Consider the following 17900-nt stretch of genomic DNA (forward strand, 5'->3'; position numbering starts at 1 on the left):
AGTATATTAATTAAAATATTTACATCTTTAAGTTACATGTGTAGGCTAAGCAGCTCATCCGTTGTGCTCTCGCTCAACACATAACAAACCCCGAAGGAATTAAAAGTTAGAGTTCTTAAATGCACGTTATTTCCTGACATTATACACGCTTTACGAGGGTCGCGGTGGCCTGGTGGTAAGATCTTGGTAACTGAACCGGAGTGTTTCAGGTTATAGTCCCGATTCCACTGAAGAATCGTCGTGTAAATGGGTCTGGTGCACGTTAATTCCATCGTGGCTAAACGTCCTCCCGCTGGTGTAGTGTGTAAGTTTAGACAGGGATATGCAAGCTAAGGTGTCGTCCTCATCATCTGACCACGGTTCAAAATGACGAGGTCCACCTCAAAACATCCCTCGTATTTATTTAAAACGGGACGTTAATATAGCTAAACTAAACTAAGCCACACACGCTATCTAGTGAGCACTTCAGTAACCACTGCTGAAATTGAGTTGAGGGATGATCTTCTGAAACACGCATACCGCATTTATAACCTTTTAAAAAATACCAAGGCTAAGTTCTCAATGCACTGCGACAATTTAGCTATTGCAAACACTACAAGTCGTTGTTTATAGTTTTTTCAGGCTCTCACAAGTGAAAGTCATTTAAAATAATTAACCTATAAATATAGTATTCCCCTCACGATATAAAGACATAACATAACATAACATAACATAACGCCATCCTGTGCCCCGGTGCTTATAACACTAAGTTATCTAACCAGTTGGATGAGCACAAGATGGAAGGAGAAAAAAAAAAGAAAGAAAGAAAATTGTTGATAGAAAGAAAGTAACGACAGACCATCCAGGGTTCTCCAGAGAGAATCCCATCGGTGTCAAATCCTTCACGACTGTATTTAATTTTTTGTTTAAGTAATAACTAGATGGAGGGGACAAGAATACTTAAACAAATGGTGAATTTGAGTTAAACTTACAGGGAAATGAGATTACTAACTAAAAAAAAACTGATAAACTACATTGAGAATATCTGTATGACGTGTATAAGCGTATAAATAATCACTGAAGAGTCAGAAATCTGTAGCGTCCGTCTGAGTCTTGTGGTTTTGATTTCCTTCGTGAGAACTGCACTTTTGAGGGACTTTTGAAGTTGTAATTTCGTCTGATTTTGACAAGTGGCATTTTGGTCTCAGTTATTGTGTAGACTTGAAGAGGTCTTGGTATTTATGAATATGGTTTACTATGGAGTGGTTCTTGCCGCATGATAGGGTATTCGATGCTACTCTCCTGTACCATTCTTCCTCGAGACTTGTTTCTGGCTTTCTCATATGCCATGACAGAGTCAGTAGGTAATAGGTGGCATAGTGAATTGGGGATCCTATCTCCTCACAGCTACAGTAAAGAGAGTTGATCAGATGGAATCTGTGTAGGTATGTCGGGAATGGGCCGTGTCCAGTGAAGAAAAGGACATCCGCTCTGTTCCAGTTGGCCGTATAGAGAGAAACTTTCGGTATTATGTTGAACATGGAGCGGCCTGTTTCGCCTTCTTCCCATTGGTTTGCCATCTTGTCATCATATCGGTTTGGAGGATGTTCTTGAGATGGCATCTTGGAAGCTTCATTACATTCCGATCTTGATTAGCATTAGCCGCTGTTTTGGATAGTTTATCCGCTACTTCATTCCCTTCATAGCCTACATGTGCCTTGATCCATGAGATTTTAATGTGAGGATTTACAAGAAGAAGGTTGAATGTATCTCTTGCTAATTGGCTATTGGATTTTGGAGAACTTGAGGCTTCTATACTTGCTTTATTATCGACGTAAATAGTGATTGGATCTGATGTAGGAAGAGAGATTGAGTATTTGACTGCTCTATTGAGTGCTAGTAATTCAGCTTGGAAGATCGTGTTTTCTTTCAATAGGCTGGTTGACCACTGGTGTATAGTTTGCATCCTACACGACATAAAATGCAGCCCCTACTCCAGCTGAGAATTTTGATCCATCGGCATAGATCCCGAGTACTAAATTCTGAGACCCACCGTCTTCCAACGAAATTTCATGTGCTTGGAGATGGATATTTGAAAGTATATGACGTCGATCCCGTATCTCTGTGTTCATACTCGTATGGGCTGATATGTGGCATATAATGTACGATTCCACGAATTCTGTACAGTTCAGTCATTCTTGCCATCATCTGAAGCAGCAGATGAAATGGTAGCAAGCCAAGGATAACCTGAAGTGCTGCAGTAGGCGTGGTCTTGTATGCTCTCGTAATTGCTAACATCTAGCCTCTTTGAATGGAAGAGAGCTTTCTTGCTAATCTAACCGTTGGGTGGAGGCACCAAACAACTGCTCCGGGTGCAAGCATCCTTTCAATGACCGTCCTGTACAAAATTTTTGTGTCGAAGTGTTATTCCCCAAGATTTGCCAGCTATTTTGAGAAAATTGAATTGTTGTTGTTGCGCTTTCAATGCTAAATACTTGAGGTGGATATTCCAATTCAATTTATCATCAATATGGACACCTAGGTATTTAATGGCGTGTGTCTGCTTTATTCTTTCCCTTTGCCAATAGATTCTGGGCCCTGTTATCCATTTACTAAACAGAATAAAGTTGGATTTCCCCGTGGACACTTCTAGATTGTTTATATCAGCCCAGGATATGAATTGTGCTATTGATTCTTGGGTATTTTCTGGGGAAATCCATATCTTAGATTTTCTTTTGTTTTGGCTTTAATGACCAGAACAAAATCATCGGCGAATGCTTGGATAGTTGTATGGGCAGGCAAGATTTTACTAAGCGGATCGTTCGCCACCAAGTTCCACAGAGCTGGACCACTGCACGATCCTTGGGAGCAACCTTGCTTCTGTTCTCTTATGACCCAGCCTTCTTGCGTGTTGAGGATTATTTTTCTGACATGTAGCAAGTTTTCAAAGATGTTTCTTAAGTTTTGGGGACATTGGAGTTTATCTAGATATTAAACTATTGAATGGTGTTGGATATTATCAAATGTCCCTTTGATGTCCACTGGAAGGACCAGAATATTGTCTTTTTCCTTTTTTCCATCATAAATTTTTTCTGCAAGCTTTTTAAGAGCAGCATCTATAGATTTTCCTCCACGGAATCCAAACTGGTTATTGTTGATGAGTTTATTTGATTCTAGAAAATAAATAAGACGCTGTGTGAGTAATTTTTCTAGAAATTTTCCAATAGTAGGCAAGAGGGTTATTGGTCTGTACGACGTGGCTAGTTTAGGGTCTTTTCCAGTTTTTTGAAATAGGATGATATGGCTTATTTTAAATGGATCCGGGAATTTTTCTAGTGAAAGACATTTATTAAAATATTCTTTGAAGAGGGTCGGGAAATTTTTTTTATTGTTTTTAGAATTCGATTATCAATACCGTCATATCCTGGTGCTTTTCCGTGAGGTAGATTATCAATGACCTGTGCTATTTCTTTTTCAGTGAAAAGGCAATCATTAGGAGTGGTAGTGATTTCATGTGTTAAAGATGGAGTTGAATTTGGGAATGGAAAAATTTGTTCTAATATATTCTGAGCTATTTTCTGGTGTCCTCCTTCTGGATTGATATTGTGCAAGACTGTTAGTTGAGATGGATGAATTGTTTTCCTAAAGGCAGCTTTGAAATGTTTCCTATATGGATTTGCAGCTTCAGTGCAAAGATCTTTCCAACCAACGCTTTTGGCTGTCTTGACTTTCTTCATATATTTTTTGGCATCTGTCATTCACTGCAAATATTTTTCTGATCTTTCGTCCGAACTTGATCACTGGTATTAGGCCCTTCGCCTCAATGCCTTAATTCTTTTCTTTTCTATTTCTAATTTATCTGTCCACCAAGTTGGGTTTTCAGTCAATGGCTGTTTCTTTATTTTAAATGCTTTGTTGCAGGCTTGAATTATTGTTACCTTAAGACGGGAGGTAAATTCATTCAGTTCTTGTTGTTTATTGCAGTTCCTGATTATGTTAATTAGTTCTTCGACATGAAACTGAAACTGTTTCCGGAATTTGTTATGGTTTCCATGGAGGGTTTTAAATCTATTGAAGAGGTGGCTAGTAATTATTGTTCTTATTGTTGTCTGAATAAATTGGTGATCACTAAACGAGGGTTCTTCGAGAACTTCTCAAGAGGCTACCTTTGTGATCATTTCCTGTGAACAGAATGTCAAATCGGTCCAACCCACATCTGTATTTCTTGTGAAGGGAGGTGGAGCATCTGACGAATTGTTGATATAAAGGTTATTAGCCAGTAGGAAATACATTATTGAAACACCCCTGGTGTTGGTGAGATGATAACCCCAAAGAGGATTGTGACCATTCAGGTCTGCTCCTACAAGGAAGTTTTCATTTAGCAGCATTCTTATAATATCTTGGATCTCTTGTAAAGTTTCATTGATATCCGCTATTGGAGACCCTCGGGGGAGGGCACCTCGAAATGAGGATGAAATGCTTCCGGCATGGTGGTTGGATCTCGCCACCCTGGAGGGTACACTAATAGGTGGGGGATCTGGCTCCTTCCATCGATGACGGGACGTACTTCCTTCGGGGAGGGTTGTACCGTGGCCGGTGACGGCCCTTAGGACTCAACCACAGTTCCCGCCAATTGCTGTAGCGGCGGTCCGGTCATTCAGTTTTTGGTTTAAATCCGTGTGCCTTAGGGCGGGTCGGAGAGTTAGAAGGTTGACTATCCGCTATTGGAGATGAATAAGCCGAATTGAGTGTTATAGATTTGTTGTCAGTGTAGAGTTTGACTGCTATAGTATTTTCCAATTTAGCTACTGTAATTACTTGATGGATGGTTTGGAGAATAAAAATTGCAGCTTTATTTGATGTGGATGTGAAGATATTCCAAGACATCTGCAAACCTTGTATTTTGTTGTTGTACACATATGGCTCTTGTACCAAGAGAATGTCCGTTTTCAATTTTACCACTGCAGGGTGGAGGTGAGTGGTTGCTGCTTTAGTTCTGTCGAGGTTAATTTGGAGAATATTTAAGTTTTTTGTTGCTGTAGAAAGACGAATTCAGAGTGATATAAGCTGACATTAATATTCCATGGTACGTTTAAATGCTGCTAGCGCTTTTTGGTAGCAGGCACATTGTGTGTCTATGGCCATATGGTAGATGTGCAGGTTAGTTCTATTGAGTCTGTTCGACTCTGAGCAGTTTATACAGAAGTACTCATTAGACATGCACTTCTGGTTTTTTTGTTCGATATTCTAATAGCCAACACATCCAGACGGCTGTTGTCTGCTTGTAGTAGAGAGGTTGTTAAGTATTTCTGGACTTTGTTCCCCTTTTTGCGTTTTTGCTCACTATTGACTACTTCTCTGAGTTTAAGAAGTAGTTCCTTGGTCAACATACGTTCATATGTTTGTGGTAGAACAGACTGGGACCCAACCGATGACTGTGACGAAATCGAGTTGTTTCTTTGTCTCATAGAGAGGGGGAAGTTTCCACTCTCTTCTTTGTTGGAGCAGGTTTGAACTGAGTCTATAATAATTTCTGGCATTTCAACAATGTATAGAACGTATAACGAGATATGAAAATATAATAAACAATGATTTTTGCAGGCTGTAGGAGATGGTAGTCGATCCACCACCCTCTATGCCGTGCAAGATTAGAAAGTTTATCTAAATTAAATAATAATAATAATAAATAAATAAATAAAATCACACACACACATTGAAAACCTAGTGTTCTTGACAGGGTTGGCTAAAACTCTCTTACAAACTCTACATTTTGTTGCTGGATCATAGTTAAAAGATTTCTTTACGATATAAAGATAGGAATAATTCATTTTGAATAATAATTTTTTTAATTCATACATGCATTATATACTTTCAAACTTCATATTTAGTTTAGTCATATGAACTGTTCACTTTGAAGCGATACGAGGACCATTTTACTTAGAACCTCATCATTTTGAATTGCAATCAGATGATGATGAGGACATCTGAATTGGGAACCTCCTCAATTAACTTCCACATCCTTCCCAAATTACCATCAGGCCAGCAGAATCCTTAAGATATAAATAATCGGAATGATTTTATAAAGTTTCTGCCAAACATCCGTTTTATCTTTAGACTATGACCAAAGAAAATTCAAGATCTTGTGGAACCTCAAGTTTCCGAAAAAATAAAGGAAAGAATGAAAAATTCGAATTATTCTAGAAGTTCGTTAAAATAGTTTAGATATACCAAATGAAGTAGAGTACTGTTTATGGGTGCTTTATGTAAGAGTACAGAAACAGCTGGTGGTTATTCGAAGTGGAGTCTGGGGTAAGAAAGTTGTAGTAATCTTGAGCTCTAATGATTCACGGTTACTTTTACAACACCTATTAGAAATGGCCAAATAGATTAAGGGGATGGTGGATTCAATTCGGCATTCTTGTGAATTATTCACTTAGGTACGTGACTTCTTCTTTTTTTTTTTTTTTTTTTTTTTTTTGGATATGTATAAAAACATTAATAAGTCGAATATCTGTTAAAAAGATCTTTGAAAAAAAATGTACTATTTTTAAAAAGTTAAAAGATCTATAATTTCTAAAAATTTCAAAATATTTCAGGCGACTTAACTTTTTATTTTTCTGTTATTTTTTTTCCTTATTATCTTATATAAAATTATTTGGAACAAAACATTGTATGATTTAGAAATTCCAATTAAATGTTAATTCTTTAGAAATATTTTTATGTACATGCACTGAATTTTCGAAAATATTTTATGTTTTTCTGCACTGAAATTGACTTTCAGCTATCGAAAAAAAATTCGAATATAAAGCGCACACCTGTTTTTTTAATGTTTAACCGAAATCTTTATTATCCATTTAATTTAATTTTCACAAAAACTAAGACACCTGGAACATTTCGAGAATATTCAAATCTAATTTGACAATAATTTTGAGAAAAACCATTAAAATGTGTGTTTTTTTCTCTAGGCTCCTTAAATATTAATTTATTGAACAATACATTTCATAGTGACGTTTTAGTTAAATATAAGCGTATAGGTGATGAAACAATTGATAGAAATTTTCATATTGGCTTATTTCAAAGTCTTAATGTCTATTTAAAAGAATCCGGGTTGCTTTTACCTGTTGTCTAATTCCTCCAAAGTAAAGTCATTTCACTAATTTTGTATGTGTTAACCTGTTGAAACATCATTGATGTATTGTTTGGAAATGTGTGTCATAAGAATATCTCTACAGATGATATTACACGCAAATGCTGCTACTGAGAATTAAATGGTATATTGCTGCAACGTATTACAGCACTCTATCGTCATGCCGACATACGTGATGTTTATTGGCCGCTGGTGCGATATCATCGGATTGGATTGGATTGTTTGGATTTTCTGGCACAAGAACTGAGGTATTGGACATGCTGCGCCAAACTAGAAGTAAAATAATATCATTGTAAAACAGCCGAAATAGGGCAATGTAAAAGGATGCTTAAAAATGCAAACAAGATTTAATTTAGTGTATAAAATTTTATGGATTTTAAAAGTACACGAAGTTGAAATGTTTTGTTTCATCAAATAAGAAAGATGTCGGAATGTTGGGCTTTTGCATAAAAGTGCTAAAATTAGACATTGAAATTTGGGTATTTCGACAATATTTGTTGGACAGACGCTTAACAGTCACATTCCCAACATAGAGGTGGTTCTTCATCTATCAACAACTGAAATTGGGTGAATGTGATATGCCCAATGCGCTCCTTTTCTCTTCACTATTGAATAGGGATGACGAATATTTTCAGAGCGGTTATTACGTAACCAATATCAAAAAATCACAAATACAAGTGATCAATACTTTTCAAAGAGGGGTGTGATTCAAATCCTTGATACGATCTTACTGATGATATTTCTATTACAGGTTTTGGATCACGATAGAAAGTAATAATCGATACGATATCACTGAAATTTGCCGGAGTGGTGACTTTACTGGAAAGTAAGAATCGATACGATCTGTCCAATAGAAGCTCTCGAAAGAAATCTGTGATTGGATTGAAAAGTGAACTGACCGGTTATTGGAATTATCGTATCGTATCATTGAATTGCATATCACTGAAATTTATCGGAGCGGTGATTTCACCGGAAAGTGCGAGGCTTCACTGGAAAGTGCAAAGTCACCGGTGCACTTTACGATAGTGACCGATATTCGTATTTGATGATGTGCTATTCCATACAGATCATTTTTAATTGCTCGTGACATGATTGACTTTGATTACATGTACTCTGTTTACTGCTGGCGCCATCTATTGGTAGAATATAGAACTAAAGTAAACATTTTAAAGAAATGACATATATTTTTAACTCATCTTTTCCAGAAAATGGTTCACTCTAATAAATAAATTAAATAAATAGTTTTGAGAAAAAAAAATTAAATTTAAGAAGTAAGCTGAAACAGATAAATTAATTCAATCACACGTTACTTAAATTAGTAAATTAAGTATTAATTACAATTAATACATTTTATATTTAATATTAAGTAATAATTTTTAATTAATAATATGATTGAAATAACAGATATTTGGAACGCATATTTAAAAATAGCAATAGCAATATTATTTGTTATTCAAAAAATCGTGGATTATGCATCTCTACTATTGAAGGTCAACGCTGCACAAGAGGTCTGAAAGTATATTATTAGGTTCAAGGTCCCACTGTGTCTGCTATTTGAAATCAAGAAGCATTTTAGTGTACTTCTTTGTCACTCATAGGGTTAGTTGTTTCGGTGAGTTTTACGGCGCAAGAACTAATATCATCACATCGTCTAACAGTTTAGTTCCTTGCGTCAACAGGAGATTCGATATTAATTAATATGCTAAATTCAATTTTCATACCAATTCAAATGTTTCTATTAAGTTAAGAATAAATTTGGATTTTTTTAAAATTCCTAATTGTTATTTTTTTGCTCATTTTTAAATCAAAGTTTTTCAAAAAAAATTTAACAAATTAGATTAATGAGGTTTTACTATATTTACACCTCGTTTCAAGTCGCCAGAAAAAAGTATTTATAGCCTTTTTAGACAGTTTATTGAAATACTCATATATTCCTTTCCTCTTTAAAAACATAGCTATCCATCATTCATATGGGGAAACAATAGGACAAATAAGTAATATTACCACAGGATAATATGAGTGTAAAGATGATTAATGCCCTGAGATGGTGATATCAGAACAGTTCTTCTAGTACAGCATCTGCATAGCTCTTAAGGAAAAGATGAAACAAGAATATATAAAATAAAAGTAGAAAAATGCCAAGAAAGAATTAGTAACTGAAAATAAACTCATCAATGTCTGCCAACAAAACTTTTTTTAACCCACCAAGAGGCGTATCGGCTCTCACAAACTCGGTGAAGTTTTATAAAATAAGTTGGAAAAATATATTTAGATGAAGTATATATTTGTGCAATAGAAAAATTTGTACAAAAACATAATAAATGAAACACTAATGAATATTTTAGAGGATTATCCCTTTAAAAAAAATATCACATTTAAAAGTAGTTTAAGCATGAAGTGTTTAAAAGATCATTTGGGAATTATTGTTTTTTGAGAATTGAAAAACACGAGACATAATTCAAATTATTATTTGCTAATTTCAAAATAAGGTTATATTGCTAAATTCGAAAAATGATTAGTTCACAAACTTCTCGTAAACAATCTAATTTTGAAAAACGAGAGAGCGCATCGGGCTTCAGAAGTTTGACTACATTTTTTTCTGACATAAGAAAAGGGGAAATTCACAAAATATTGTGAATAGCTTCCAAACGGCCTTGAATTTACCCTGCAATGAAACTGAAATTTTTCCACTGAAAAACAGATTTTTTTTTGGGGGGGGGACATATTTTTAAAGCAATCGAACCTCGAATGTTCGATGTGTTCCCAGGCTAAAAACATGCTAAATCCTGCCAATGCGAAACGAACAAGGATTGAAGTGGGATAATGGAGAAGAGAAACTTCCGTGATATGGAGTGACAAAAGTTAAAAATTTTCAAATACAAGATTTTTCTTAAAATGCCAAAATAACAATTATATAAAATAACATTAACAAATATGTACAAAATTGGAAGCAAAATTACAAAATTGGGCATTTGGAGATGAGTGAAGCCCCAATTTTGCCCCAACTATACTAATTAAAAAGAAATTCGATCGCTAAAATAAAATTTTAATCATGATAAATAAGCGTGGCCCGTGCAATCAGAAAAAACTTAATTATTGCCAAAATAAATGGATAGCATTAAATTTGATTTTTTAAAATATCTTATCATAAAAATTCGTTATGAATAATTTAATCAAAAAATGTATAAAAAGTCACAGGTTAAAAAACATTACATCTGAATATATTATCAATATAAAGGCAGCAGGTGGAGTCTCCCCAAAACTTACTCGCATATTCTCTAATAAAGGTTAATTTGTGTTTTCGAAACTTATTTTCCTAGCCGATTGAAACCAAAATGTGACGCAGAATTGCAACTGCAATCGCAAAATTCCATACCAAACATGATATATTTAAGTCATTGCGTTTTTGAGTCATCACATTTATATGCTTCTGCAAGTACAGGCCGACAGATATTCAATCCCTTGTTAAATATGGCACAAAATTTGATAAGTGTCTACACTATAGATGTTAAATCCGTGTGCCGAATTTTATCTATCTAGCTTGATTCGTTTTGTAGCTATCTTGTTAACTTATATTCGAACAGTCAGAATGACATATTTGGTTTGAACTGATTTTGCTCAATATTTGTTAGAAAACACACAAACACACACATGAATATAATGATCTTTCCAAAGTAAAAGCGAATGTTTATATATATATATATACTAGCCGCCTTTGGCGACCAGCCGGTTCGCCAATCTTAATGTTCGTTAAAATTTTAATAATTAAATATTTTATGCAATTCCTACTTTAATAGCTTCTTCATCAAAATATTTTAAAACTTCAAATTTTCATAGTCATATAATTCTCTCATAATAATATAAAGTCCTTCAGCCATAACAAAATATGTATCTCTCTAATTTTCTGTTAGTTCCCGTAGAATTTATACTATAAATTAAAGTGGAAAGGATTAATCTGCAATTAATATAATAATATTTTTTACTGAAACAAAGTATTTTTTTGTAATATGATTACTGAAAACAGTCACTGAGCGTTTAAACTTTATGGGCACTAAAGAATATCTTTCCTAATTTATGTAATATTTCAAGAATTTGTCAACAAAATATTCTCATATTCATTATGACCAGAACGATTAATTAACAATGTTTAGTTTTAAATGCATCAAACACTAAGAAAATAAAACGAATCGTTTAAAATAATCGGTTGAAAACAGGTTAAAAATCTAAAAAAACGATGTACTTAAAACTATAAGCGTATACAAAAAATATATAACTAACATAAATACAATTTAATTACAAAAACATGCAACTAACCTAAAAATAATTTAAATCATCCGTTGATAATGGTTGTCATGTCAACAATCAGAACACAATGCGCATGCTTGAATTTTCAACGCCAGTTACGTTAACGCAAATGCGTGAGTTTTTCTACGCCAGTTGGGGTAACGCTATGCAGATTATACATTTTTAATTTCCTTTATTCTGTGTTATTTTAATTCAAAAGTACTTAAGAATGAATCTGAAAGATCGATTCATTAACAATGTTTAATTTTAAATGCATCAAACATTAAGAAAATAAATAGGATCGTTTCAAATAATCAGCCGAAAAATCTTAAGTATAGTCTCATGACTGTTGGGAAAAAAACTGAAGCCGTACTCATTTGGCGGTAGGAAAAATGAAAAGATTTTTTTGGCGGGAAAGTTAGTTTTTAATTAATAATTAAAATTCTAATTAAAAATTCAAAAAAAGGGCTATCCTATCTTTTAAGTTAGATCAAACTGCACATGGTGTGCAAATTTGATTAAAATCGGTTAAGTAGTTTAGGAGTCCATCGCGGACAAACAACGTGACACGTAATTTATATATATTAAGATATATATATATATATATATATATATATATATATATATATATATATATATATATATATATATATATATATTATCTATCTATCTATATATATATATATATATATATATATATATATAGATAGATAGATAGATAGATAGATTGTTATCTTTTTTAATAATTCTTGATGCCAATATAAATGAAATATTTGGTAAGGATATAATAAAAAAAACCCATGAAGAACATTTTTTTTTTCTTTACGTATGTTAAATTTAAAATTTTCTGGCGATTAAAAAATAAGTAGAAGCAATCCGCATTTTTCTTGCGTGCTTCAAAATAAATGTATCAATCCCTTTTCTTCATGAAACTGTGGACTTTGTACAAGGGTTTGAAAAGAACAAGTACTCACATTTTTACTTTCTGTGTTTTGTATTTCATAGTATAATGAAGAAAACAGAATATACATTTTGGACGTCATTTTTTCGATTATTGAAACTCAAATTCAACAAGAACACAAAAACTTTTTAGTAGAAAGATCACATCTCACATTTGTTTTTCCCTTTAAATCGTTCCGTTTTTGAATCAACTCATTTATATGCGTGCTAAAATACAGACTAACAAACAATCAATCTATCAGCGGAATGGGCTCAAAATTTAATACGGATCAACATTTTAGATACCAAATTTTTCTATAAAATTTTATACATCTTGCTATTTACATTTTTTAAATTATCGTGATCACTTCTATTTGAATAAACGTCCAGTCATATAGACTGCCTGTGAGTGGATTTTGTTCATGTTTCATAGAAATCTACGAATTTGATAGTAAGTCTATATACGAATATCATCCATCAGCTCAAAGCGTATTTGAGTTGGCTTGTTTAAAGACAAAGGGACCGATAGACGGAATTCCAGACTGGTACAGGGAAATAGTTAAAATCTCGAGTTCAAATTTTTCTGACGAAAACAATACTTTCACTTTGTATATTTCATATGGCAGAAACTAAGAATGGAAATGGATTATGCGTTGTTAAAATATATACATTAAATTTATTGGTAGTAAAAGTTAAGTTATCTCCGACATAAAAAAAAATTCTTTTACTCTTTTCAACCGTGTCAGAATTATTCCAATAACTTGCAAAAATATTAAAAGTATTTCCTATTTAGGTTTTTTTAAAGAATATTCAGCTGATATCTTGATAGTTGTTTTTAAATCTATCAAAGAAGCAGCTACGATCAAAAAACTTTGTCAATCGTATTAAAATAAACAATTCTCATATTAGTCCAGTCGAATTGCATTTTGACGAGGACAAAGTACACAATTAGCATTGTTACTACTTTCAGAGATTTTTTTTCGAGTTGTATTGCCATTCTTCTTGTCCCTGAATGTTGTTCAGATATTGTAGTAGAGACAAAAATGTTAAATTCAAATTTAATTTTTATCATTTTTCTCAAAATAACGACAAAAATACAAATTATAAAATTGTAATAGAAATCTTTTAGAATAGGAATTTTTTTTTCCTGGGCGAGTTCAGCTAAATAAAAAAGTGCTTAAAGCCATTTTTTGATGATCACTTGTTTTCGAGAAATATTACTATTTCAAAAAATTATGCAAAAACCGAACAGAAATCTTTTTTGGATATGTTCTCCTCTATAACAATACTTCAATAAAATTGCAAAAATTTCATTCAAATTTTTAAAAAATAATTAAAATACTTTTTAAACTTTATCTTTTTTTTCAATTTAAATTTGATCTATCTATGCTATCATCTTTATTTTAATACTTTTAACTTTCTTATTTAAATTTTCCCTCTCATATTAATGATAGCATTTATTCAAAGGAGAAAAATCGATATTCTAACTTTACCTCCCTCTTTTGTTTTAGATGCCTAGACGGCAATTTACAATAATAAAATAACTCTTAAAATAATTTTTCCACTTTATGAAGTGCAGTGCTTAGGCTTTTTTTTAGCATAGTTGCCATCATTCTTAAAGCATTATCATTTCATCATTGCAGGGGGCGAGCTTTCCTATGTCTTCGTCTTATGTAGAAGTTAGGACTAAAGGTAATAGTATATATATATATATATATATATATATATATATATATATATATATATATATATATATATATATATGTACAGGGTGTTGCCGAAATCGACCGACAAATTCAGAAGGGTGATAGTAGGCATCAAGAGGATAAAGAATCACCATACAACATGGCTTCCCAAATGACGTTTAGGGGGTGAAAATCGCAAAAATATAAGGAGTCGGCAAACTTTTGGAAACTGTAAATAATTTATAAAAAATAACAAAAGGTGTTTCAACTATGAATTTTTTTTAAAGTGAAGCACTTTCTTAAAGTCTATTTTTCTTGAAAGTAAGATGCCGATTTGATGAACCAGGGGGTCGTAAATTATTTAAAATGAAAAAGTAGTTTTGAACCCTTATCTGCAAAAATATTAAAACTTTAAGAAAAATCAAAGCTTGAAATTATAAGGAATTTTATACTCTTTAATTTGATATAAGTATGTAGTGTGAGAACTGAGGAGGGTTTAAGATATTCAAGAAAAACTAAAATGTTTGCCAGGTAACATCGCTGCAAAATCGGTACCGATGTTTACAGAGGGTGTTGCCAAATTCGAAAGGTAAATTTAGAGAAGTGATAGTAGGCATTAAGGAGATGAAAAAATTGCATAAAACATAGTGTCGCAGAAGACTTTTATTCTGTGTGTCGCAAAAACAGACATAGAAGAGACAATTAGCCTGGCGAAGAGAATGGCCCTAAGAATGCAAAGATTTGGAACAAGGTAGTCGAGAAGAAGAAGCTTTCTCGTATCTAAATTTTGAGAAATATAAAAGCAGCGAATAATGCAGAATTGATGGTTCGAGGAATATAAAAGCAGTTTGTATTCATTAAAGAGCAGTGCAGAATTGATAGCCGATAAGTTTCATTCGCAGACAACATGTCAGATTTCACGAATGAAAAATATACCGATATGCATTTAATTTACCACCAAGCAGATGGTAATGGACGGCTAGCACAAAAAATATACCAATAGCGATATCCAAGTAGGCGTTGTTAACACCACAGCACCTTTGCAAATATTAATAGACGGTTGCGGGAGACAGGATCCTTTAAAATGACGAGGCCAAATGCAGGGCCCGAACGCCTCAGTGGCGCAAAGTACCTTGTTTTCTTGCAGCACGTCCTTCTGGATTTACTGCAGGAAATACCGGCCATTGCACGCCAGAACATGTGGTTCATGCATGATGGTGCACCAGCGCATTTTTTGAATTCTGTGCGTAACTACCTAGTTGATACATATCCTGGGACGTAGATTGGACGTGGGGGACCTGTTGATTGGCCTCCAAGTTCCCCGGTCCCCAATCCCTTGGATTTCTTCTTCTGGGGCCATATGAAATCTCTTGTTTAACAGATACCTTTGGATACATTGAAAGATCTCGTAGCATGGATCGTCGTCGCTGCTGGAGAAATCTCAAGCACATGTGGTATGTTTGACGTCCTTTAAACGTCGGTGTCGGTTGTGTAATGACCTTCGCGGCCGCAACATTGAGCAATTTTTATAAACGTTTCTCATCATCTCCTCTCTAATGTTAAAATGACTGTGCTGTAAATGTATGATGTATTTGTTTTCCAGGAAATAAATTTTCACCATCGTTTGCGACTTTATATTTCTTTGAAAATTCTTACCGCCTTGAAGCCTCCTACTATTACTCCTCAGAATTTTTCGATAAAATTTTGCAATACCTTCTGTAAACATTGGTCCCGATGTTGCAGCGATGTTTCTGAGCAAACATTTTAGTTTTTCTTGAATATCTTAAAACCTCTTCAGTTTTCACACTACCGACTTATATCAAATAAAAGAGTATATAATTCTTTATCTTTTCAAGCTTTTATTTTTCTTAAAGTTTTAATATTTTTGCAGATAAGGGTTCTAAACTACTTTTTCGTTTTCAATAATTTTCGATCCCCTGATTCAACAAATCAGCATGTTACTTACATGAAAAACTGCCTTTAAGAATGTGCTTTCACTTAAAAAAATTCTTAGTTGAAACACCATTTGTTATTTTTTTATAAATTTTTTACAGTTTCCAACAGTTCTCCGACTCCCTATATTTTTGCAATTTTAACCCCCTAAACGACGTTTGGGACCCCATGTTGTATGGTGATTCTTTATCCTCTTGATGCCTACTATCACCCGTCTGAATTTGTCGGTCGAACTCGGCAACACCCTGTATATATATATATATATATATATATATATATATATATATATATATATATATATATATATATATATATATATATATATATATATATATATATATATATATATTGTATGGTATCAAAATGAACAAGAAAAAGAATCTAGAAAATTTAGATTGGATGACAACGGAATTGTCTTTATGACAGAAGTCGTGGCAGTCAGAAATATTCTGGAGTTTGTCGCTCAACACAATATAAAAGAGGCAAAAATAATTTCTCATTCGAGATCGGTTTTAATGGCCCTTGATTCTGTTGGCGAAACAAAATAATAATAATAATAATGTATATAAAAGAAAAAGCTGCTGAACTTATTGTTGGAATAATCTGGATTAGAGCTCATCAGGGGTATATTGGAAATGAAAAAGCAGATACGGTAACCAAGGAAGATTTAAACTTAGAATCCCAAGAAATATCTTCCCATGAGTCCAAGTTCCAACTCAGATATGAGACTAAAAAACTAATAATTGCGGATTGGCAGGAGAGAAGGAATAATTTCATCAGGGGAACAACCTATAGACATTTTAAAAGCGTTTCTGTTAACCGAATTGAGGGTAATTTTTATATTAACCAAGTATGCACTGGAAATGGTGTATTTTCTATACCTCAAAGCTACTTCTTTGACTGAAGTTCGACTTGTCAGTGTGGCACCGAAGAAGGATCCGTAAATCACGTGATCAAAGCCTGTGCACTATGGAGAGATCACGGACTCAGATAGCCAAGAAATTGGATATCCCTGGATGTCAAGGAACTTATGAATTCCAGTCATTAAATCTTCTATTAGGAACATTTAGTTAAATCTATTGTATTTAGTTCTCTTCTAATGTTAAAAGTTAATGTGCGGTTCTCTTTAATGCTATCTTCAACTTCTGCAACCAAAACATCCTCAATCAAAGACCACCGCCCATTTCGTTCTTCACCGTGAACATTTTCACGCCTTTCGCGTCCACCTCTTTATTAACAAGTCACTCATAGTGTTTTGTATATTAATTTTGCAAACAGATGTGCGAAATTAATGTACAAATTTGTAATTTGGGTACTTTTTCGTTCTGAGGGCCATAAAAAAATTGCCAAACTGTAGGCGATTTTTTTTACGATCTTTTTGTTGATGATTTGGCGAAAATAATTTAACTGTTGCCAATGGGCCTTCGGAATATAATCGTACTTACATTTAAAAAAATCGTCAAGCTGTAGACGTTTTTTTTTTGTTGTTGTTTTTTTTTCGATTTAGTGAAAATAATTTAACTGTCGGCAACGGCCCTCGGAAACGGATAAGCACCGTAATTTGTTCAATATTTTTAGTAATAAGAAAGAGGATAACGGAAAGTAATTAGCATACGGCGGATACAATTATTTTAATTTTTAACACTCAAGAAATTTTTAACTCCGACTTCAGCGATTTAAAAGTGATTTCCATTATTTGTAAGTGAATTTGCGAAGTAAATACAAAAGCGTGAATAAATGCGCCAACAATTGAAAAAAAATTCAGTTTCTGAATAGCCTTCTTACTAGAATTCTGAAATTATGTGCACTTGCGTATGATTGATGATAATGCACGATTATAACACTTTTCAAACTTCATTAACAGGTAAGCGATTAATTTTAGCAACTTAGCATTCCACAACCGTATGGCAATA

General features: G+C 33.4%; 1 protein-coding gene across 1 annotated transcript in view; it reads left to right on the forward strand.

Annotated features, from left to right (window-relative positions):
- LOC129966108 (dehydrogenase/reductase SDR family member 9-like) overlaps positions 1 to 17900 on the forward strand; it is a 30998-nt gene that overhangs the window by 10574 nt on the left and 2524 nt on the right. The gene's annotated exons all lie outside the window — the stretch shown is intronic.

This window comes from Argiope bruennichi, chromosome 4 (genome assembly GCF_947563725.1).
Source record: "Argiope bruennichi chromosome 4, qqArgBrue1.1, whole genome shotgun sequence".
In the NCBI taxonomy this organism is placed as follows: domain Eukaryota; kingdom Metazoa; phylum Arthropoda; class Arachnida; order Araneae; family Araneidae; genus Argiope; species Argiope bruennichi.